Below are 8092 nucleotides of genomic sequence, written 5' to 3'. Positions count from 1 at the left end.
AGAAAGAAGAGAGTAGAAGAAGAAGAAATGAGGAGAAAGGGAATGGCTTTGGATTCGGCCAAAGGGGAGAGAGAAGGTGTTTAAGGTGTGTGAAAATGAAGGAATGAAGGAGGGTTTATATAGGAGAGGTGGAGAGGGATGTTCGGCCATTTGAGGGTGGGTTTGGGTGGGAAAGTGGTTTGAATTTGAATGGTGGGGTAGGTGGGGTTTTATGAAGGATGGATGTGAGTGGTGAAGAGAAAGATGGGATTTGATAGGTGAGGGGTTTTTGGGGAAGAGGTGTTGAGGTGATTGGTGAAGAAGAGAGAGAAAGGTAGGGTAGGTGGGGATCCTGTGGGGTCCACAGATCCTAAGGTGTCAAGGAAAAGTCATCCCTGCACCAAATGGCATTCAAAATCACGTTTTGAGCCAATTCTGGCGTTAAACGCCGGGTTCTTGCCCTTCTCTGGCGTTTAACGCCAGTCTGGTGCCCCTTTCTGGCGTTAAACGCCCAGAATGGTGCCAGACTGGGCGTTAAACGCCCACCAGCTAACCTCACTGGTGTTTAAACGCCAGTGGGTGCGTCTTCCAGGGTGTGCTGTTTTTCTTCCTGTTTTTCATTCTATTTTTGCTTTTTTCATGGATTTTGTGACTTCTTATGATCATCAACCTACAAAAAAGATAAAATAACAAAAGAAAATAGATAATTATAAAACATTGGGTTGCCTCCCAACAAGCGCTTCTTTAATGTCATTAGCTTGACAGAGGACTCTCATGGAGCCTCACGGATACTCAGAACCGTGTTGGGACCTCCCAACACCAAACTTAGAGTTTGAATGTGGGGGTTCAACACCAAACTTAGAGTTTGGTTGTGGCCTCCCAACACCAAACTTAGAGTTTGACTGTGGGGGCTCTGTTTGGCTCTGTTTTGAGAGAAGCTCTTCATGCTTCCTCTCCATGATGACAGAGGGATATCCTTGAGCATTAAACACCAAGGACTCTTCATTCACTTGAATGATCAACTCTCCTCTATCAACATCAATCACAGCCCTTGCTGTGGCTAGGAAGGGTCTGCCAAGGATGATGGACTCATCCATGCACTTCCCAGTCTCTAGGACTATGAAATCAGTAGGGATGTAATGGTCTTCAACTTTAACCAGAACATCCTCTACAAGTCCATGGGCTTGTTTTCTTGAGTTGTCTGCCATCTCTAGTGAGATTTTTGCAGCTTGCACCTCAAAGATCCCTAATTTCTCCATTACAGAGAGGGGCATGAGGTTTACACTTGACCCTAAGTCACACAAGGCCTTCTTGAAGGTCATGGTGCCTATGGTACAAGGTATTGAAAACTTCCCAGGATCCTGCCTCTTTTGAGGCAGTTTCTGCCTAGACAAGTCATTCAGTTCTTTGATGAGCAAAGGGGGTTCATCCTCCCAAGTCTCATTTCCAAATAACTTCTCATTTAGCTTCATGATTGCTCCAAGGTATTTAGCAACTTGCTCTTCAGTGACATACTCATCCTCTTCAGAGGAAGAATACTCATCAGAGCTCATGAATGGCAGAAGTAAGTCCAATGGAATCTCTATGGTCTCATTTTGAGCCTCAGATTCCTATGGTTCCTCATTGGGAAACTCATTGGAGACCAGTGGACGTCCAGTGAGGTCTTCCTCAGTGGCGTTCACTGCCTCTTCTTCTTCCCAGAATTCGGCCATGTTGATGGCCTTGCACTCTCCTTTTGGATTTTCTTCTGTATTGCTTGGGAGAGTACTAGGAGGGAGTTCAATAATTTTCTTGCTCAGCTGACCCACTTGTCCTTCCAAGTTTCTAATGGAGGACCTTGTTTCAGTCATGAAACTTTGAGTTGTTTTGATTAGATCAGAGACCATGGTTGCTAAGTCAGAGTTATTCTGCTTAGAACTCTCTGTCTGTTGCTGAGAAGATGATGGAAAAGGCTTGCTATTGCTAAACCTGTTTCTTCCACCATTATTGTTATTGAAACCTTGTTGAGGTCTCTATTGATCCTTCCATGAAAGATTTGGATGATTCCTCCATGAAGGATTGTAGGTGTTTCCATAGGGTTCTCCCATGTAATTCACCTCTTCCATTGAAGGGTTCTCAGGATCATAAGCTTCTTCCTCAGATGAAGCTTCCTTAGTACTGCTTGGTGCATTTTGCATTCCAGACAGACTTTGAGAAATCATATTGACTTGTTGAGTCAATATTTTGTTCTGAGCTAATATGGCATTCAGAGTGTCAATCTCAAGAACTCATTTCTTCTGACTATTCCCATTGTTCACAGGATTTCTTTCAGAAGTATACATGAATTGGTTATTTGCAACCATTTCAATCAGTTCTTGAGCCTCAGTAGGCGTCTTCTTCAGATGAAGAGATCCTCCAGAAGAGCTATCCAAAGACATCTTGGACAGTTCAGAGAGACCATCATAGAAAATACCTATGATGCTCCATTCAGAAAGCATATCAGTGGGACACTTTTTGATTAATTGTTTGTATCTTTCCCAAGCTTCATAGAGGGATTCTCCTTCCTTCTGTCTGAAGGTTTGGACTTCCACTCTAAGCTTACTCAATTTTTGAGGTGGAAAGAACGTTGCCAAGAAGGCATTGACTAGCTTTTCCCAAGAGTCCAGGCTTTCTTTAGGTTGAGAGTCCAACCATGTTCTAGCTCTGTCTCTTACAGCAAAAGGGAATAGCATAAGTCTGTAGACCTCAGGGTCAACCCCATTAGTCTTGACAGTGTCACAGATTTGCAAGAACTCAGCTAAAAACTGATGAGGATCTTCCAATGGAAGTCCATGGAACTTGCAATTCTGTTGCATTAGAGAAACTAATTGAGGCTTAAGCTCAAAGTTGTTTGCTCCAATGGCAGGGATAGAGATGCTTCTCCCATAGAAGTCGGGAGTAGGTGCAGTAAAGTCACCTAGCACCTTCCTTGCATTGTTGGCATTGTTGTTGTTTTCGGCTGCCATGTTTTCTTCTTCTTTGAAGATTTCTGTTAGGTCCTCTACAGAGAGTTGTGCCTTAGCTTCTCTTAGCTTTCGCTTCAAGGTCCTTTCAGGTTCAGGATCAGCCTCAACAAGAATGCTCTTGTCTTTGCTCCTGCTCATATGAAAGAGAAGAGAACAAGAAAATATGGAATCCTCTATGTCATAGTATAGAGATCCCTTGAGGTGTCAGAGGAAAAGAAAAATAGAAGGCAGAAGTAGAAAATTCGAACTTATCAAAGGAGATGGAGTTCGAATTTTGCATTAAGGAATACTGTTAGTCCATAAATAGAAGGATGTGAGAAGAGGAGAAGTAATTTTCGAAAATTAAGTAAAAGATTTTGAAAACATTTTGAAAAACACTAATTGATTTTCGAAAATAAGAGTGGGAAAGAAATCAAGTGATTTTTGAAAAAGATTTTGAAATTAGAAATTAAAAAGATATGATTGAAAACTATTTTGAAAAATATGTGATTAGGAAGATATGATTGGTTTTTTAAAAAATGTGATTGAGAAGATATGATTTGAAAAAAAACATTTTAAAAAAGATTTGATTTTAAAAATTAATAACTTGGCTAATAAGAAAAGATATGATTCAAACATTAAACCTTTCTCAACAGAAAAGGTAACATACTTGATATGTTGAATCAAATCATTAATTGATAGCAAGTACCCTTAAAAATAGAAAGAAATTGATTTTGAAAAGGATTTGATTGAAAAGATATGATTGAAAAAGATTTGATTTTGAAAAACATTGAAAACTTGAAAAAAATTTGAATTGAAAACAGAATCTTCCCTCTTGTGCCATCCTGGCGTTAAACGCCCAAAACACTACCTTTTTGGGCGTTAAACGCCCAGCCAGCACCCTGGCTGGCATTTAAACGCCAGTCTGTCTTCTTCACTGGGCGTTTTGAACGCCCAACTTTTTCTGTGTAATTCCTCTGCTGTATGTTCTGAATCTTCAATTCTCTGTATTATTGACTTGAAAAGACACAAGTTAAAAATATTTTTGGATTTTTTTTAATAAGGAATAATTAAAATGCAACTAAAATCAAATGACAATGCATGCAAGACACTAAACTTAGCAGTTTGTATACTACTGACACTAACAAAATGAGAATGTATATGAGAAACAACAAAACACTCAAGTAAAGAGAATTCAAAGATCAGAGCAAGAAAATCATCAAGAATTACTTGAAGATCACTTAAGACACATGCATGGATGCAAGAAGAACAAAAACATGCAATTGACACCAAACTTAACATGAAACACTAGACTCAAACGAGAAATATTTTTGGATTTTATGATTTTGCAATTTTTTTTGGTTTTTTTCAAAAATTAAGTGGAAAAAGAAAATAAAGATATCAAAATTCTTAATGAGAATTCCAAGAATCATGCAGTGTTAGTCTAAAGCTTCAGTCTAAAGGAATTAGACATGGCTAGCCAAGCTTCAGCAGAACATTGCATTCAAGAGCTAAATTGATGAAAATCAATCAGCTTTGGTGATGATAAGAACATCACCTTGAAACACTAGAATTCATTCTTAAGAACTCTGAAGAAAAAATACCTAATCTAAGCAACAAGATGAACCGTCAGTTGTCCATACTCGAACAATCCCCGGCAATGGCGCCAAAAACTTGGTATGCGAAATTGTGATCAATACTTTTCACGACTCAATTAATCTCCGGTGATGAACCCAAAAACTTGGTGTTCAATACCATGGCATAAACACAACTTCGCACAACTAACCAGCAAGTGTACTGGGTCGTCCAAGTAATAAACCTTACGCGAGTAAGGGTCGATCCCACAGAGATTGTTGGTATGAAGCAAGCTATGGTCACCTTGTAAATCTTAGTCAGGCAAACTCAAATGGGTATGGGTGATATACGAATAAAACATAAAGATAAAGATAGAGATACTTATGCAATTCATTGGTGGGAATTTCAGATAAGCGTATGGAGATGCTTGGTCCCTTCCGTCTCTCTGCTTTCCTACTGTCTTCTTACTCCTTTCCATGGCAAGCTGTATGCAAGGGTTTCACCGTTGTCAGTGGCTACCTCCCATCCTCTCAGTGGAAATGTTCAACGCACCCTGTCACGGCACGACTATCCATCTGTCGGTTCTCAATCAGACCGGAATAGAATCCAGTGATTCTTTTGCGTCTGTCACTAACGCCCCGCCCTCAGGAGTTTGAAGCTCGTCACAGTCATTCAATCATTGAATCCTACTCAGAATACCACAGACAAGGTTTAGACCTTCCGGATTCTCTTGAATGCCGCCATCAATTCTAGCTTATACCACGAAGATTCCGGTTAAAGAATCCAAGAGATATCTACCCAATCTAAGGTAGAACGGAGGTGGTTGTTAGGCACGCGTTCATAGGTGAGAATGATGATGAGTGTCACGGATCATCACATTCATCAAGTTGAAGAACAAGTGATATCTTGGAACAAGAACAAGCGGAATTGAATAGAAGAACAATAGTAATTGCATTAATACTCGAGGTACAGCAGCGCTCCACACCTTAATCTATGGTGTGTAGAAACTCCACCGTTGAAAATACATAAGAACAAGGTCTAGGCATGGCCGAATGGCCAGCCTCCCAATGTGATCAAAAGATCTAAAGATCAAAAGATTCCAAAGATCAGAAGATGAAAATACAATAGTAAAAGGTCCTATATATAGAGAACTAGTAGCCTAGGGTTTACAAATATGAGTAAATGACATAAAAATCCACTTCCGGGCCCACTTGGTGTGTGCTTGGGCTGAGCATTGAAGCATTTTCGTGTAGAGACTCTTCTTTGAGTTAAACGCCAGCTTTGGAGCCAGTTTGGGCGTTTAACTCCCATCCTTGTGCCAGTTTCGGCGTTTAACGCTGGGAATTCTGAGGGTGACTTTGAACGCCGGTTTGGGCCATCAAATCTTGGGCAAAGTATAGACTATCATATATTGCTGGAAAGCCCAGAATGTCTACTTTCCAACGCCGTTGAGAGCGCGCCAATTGGGCTTCTGTAGCTCCAGAAAATCCACTTCGAGTACAGGGAGGTCAGAATCCTACAGCATCTGCAGTCCTTTTTAGTCTCTGAATCAGATTTTTGCTCAGGACCCTCAATTTCAGCCAGAAAATACCTGAAATCACAAAAAAACACAAACTCATAGCAAAGTTCAGAAAAGTGAATTTTAACTAAAAACTAATAAAAATATACTAAAAACTAACTAGATCATACTAAAAACATACTAAAAACAATGCCAAAAAGCGTACAAATTATCCGCTCATCATAGAGGTAATTGAAAAATTACTACCACCCACCAATGTTAAGGCAATCAGAAGTTTTCCGGGACATGCAGGATTCTACAGGAGGTGTATAAAGGATTTTTCAAAAATCGCAAAACCTCTGAGTAACTTGCTAGCTGCTGATACACCATTTGTCTTTGACATAGAGTGTTTGCAGGCCTTTGAGACTCTGAAGGCTAAGTTGGTCACAGCGCCTGTCATTTCTACACCAGACTGGACATTACCATTCGAACTAATGTATGATGCCAGTGATCATGCTATTGGTGCAGTATTGGGACAGAGGCATAACAAGCTTCTGCATGTCATTTACTATGCCATCCGTGTTCTAAATGACGCACAGAAGAACTATACAACCACAGAAAAGGAACTGCTTGCAGTGGTTTATGCCATTGACATGTTTAGATCCTATTTAATAGGATCAAAAGTGATTGTGTACACTAACCATGATGCTCTCAAATATCTACTTACAAAGAAAGATTCAAAACCCAGGCTCACAAGATGGGTGCTGCTTCTGCAAGAGTTTGATATAGAAATAAGAGACAGAAAAGGGACAGAGAACCAAGTGGCTGATCACTTGACCCGAATAGAACCAGTGGCAGGAGCGTCCCTCCCTTCCACTGAGATCTCTGAAACCTTCCCCAGACATTGCAAACTATAAAGCTGTGAGATTCATACCCAAGGAGTACAGCAGGCAGCAAAAGAAAAAATTGATATCGGATGCAAACTACTACTTGTAGGATGAGCTATATCTCTTTAAGAGATGCGTAGATGGAATAATTCATAGATGTGTGCCTAGAGAAGAAGCACAGAAGATCCTATGGCATTGTCATGGATCACAATATGGATGACATTTCGGAAGTGAGCGAACAGCCACAAAAGTCCTCCAATGTGGCTTCTACTGGCCTACCCTCTATAGAGACTCCCGAGAGTTTGTACGTAACTGTGACAGTTGCCAGAGAACTGGTAATCTGCCTCATGGTTATGCCATGCCTCAATAAGGGATTGTAGAGATTGAGTTGTTTGACGTTTGGGGTATTGACTTCATAGGGCCTTTCCCACCATCATACTCAAACACTTATATTCTGGTGGCCATAGACTATGTATCTAAATGGGTAGAGGCAATTGCAATACCCACTAATGATACTAAGATAGTGCTGAAGTTTCTCCAGAAATATATCTTTAGCAGATTTGGTGTCCCTAGAGTACTAATCAGAGATGGAGGCACTCATTTCTGCAATAAACATCTTCACTCTGCTATGGTCAGATATGGAATTAGCCACAAGGTGGCAACTCCATATCATCCACAGACAAATGGGCAAGCTGAAGTCACTAATAGAGAACTAAAAAGAATCCTGGAACGGACTGTAATTGCTCGTAGAAAGGATTGGGCAAGGAGCTTGAATGATGCTCTATGGGCATACAAAATAGCATTCAAGACCCCTATAGGAACTTCTCCATACCAGCTTGTGTATTGGAAGGCCTGTCACCTGCCTGTGGAATTGGAGCATAAAGCCTATTGGGCAACCAGATTCCTAAACCTTGATGCCAAATTCGCTGGAGAGAAAAGATTGCTCTAGCTGAATGAGCTAAAGGAATTCAGACTCAATGCTTTCAAGAATGCAAAAATTTACAAGGAAAAAGTAAATAGGTGGCATGATAAAAAAACTATCATCTAGAGTCTTTGAGCCAGGACAAAAGGTTCTGCTGTTTAACTATAAGCTCAGACTATTCCCTGGGAAATTAAAATTCTGGTGCAGAGGACCATATGTGATTACAAGTGTGTCACCATATAGATATGTAGAGCTTCAGGATATTGAC

The 8092-nt window shown here is 40.4% G+C and overlaps 1 non-coding gene across 1 annotated transcript; it reads left to right on the top strand.

The window, feature by feature from the left end:
- Positions 1–2450: 2450 nt before the first annotated feature.
- Positions 2451–2558, top strand: LOC112767907 (small nucleolar RNA R71). Its single transcript, XR_003185352.1, has one exon. It is a non-coding gene; the product is annotated as a small nucleolar RNA R71 (small nucleolar RNA).
- The last annotated feature ends 5534 nt before the right edge of the window (positions 2559–8092 follow it).

Source organism: Arachis hypogaea, chromosome 2 (genome assembly GCF_003086295.3).
Source record: "Arachis hypogaea cultivar Tifrunner chromosome 2, arahy.Tifrunner.gnm2.J5K5, whole genome shotgun sequence".
NCBI lineage: Eukaryota > Viridiplantae > Streptophyta > Magnoliopsida > Fabales > Fabaceae > Arachis > Arachis hypogaea.
The sequence above is the reverse complement of the archived record's forward strand: the minus strand, read 5'-3'. Positions and strand labels throughout refer to the sequence as shown.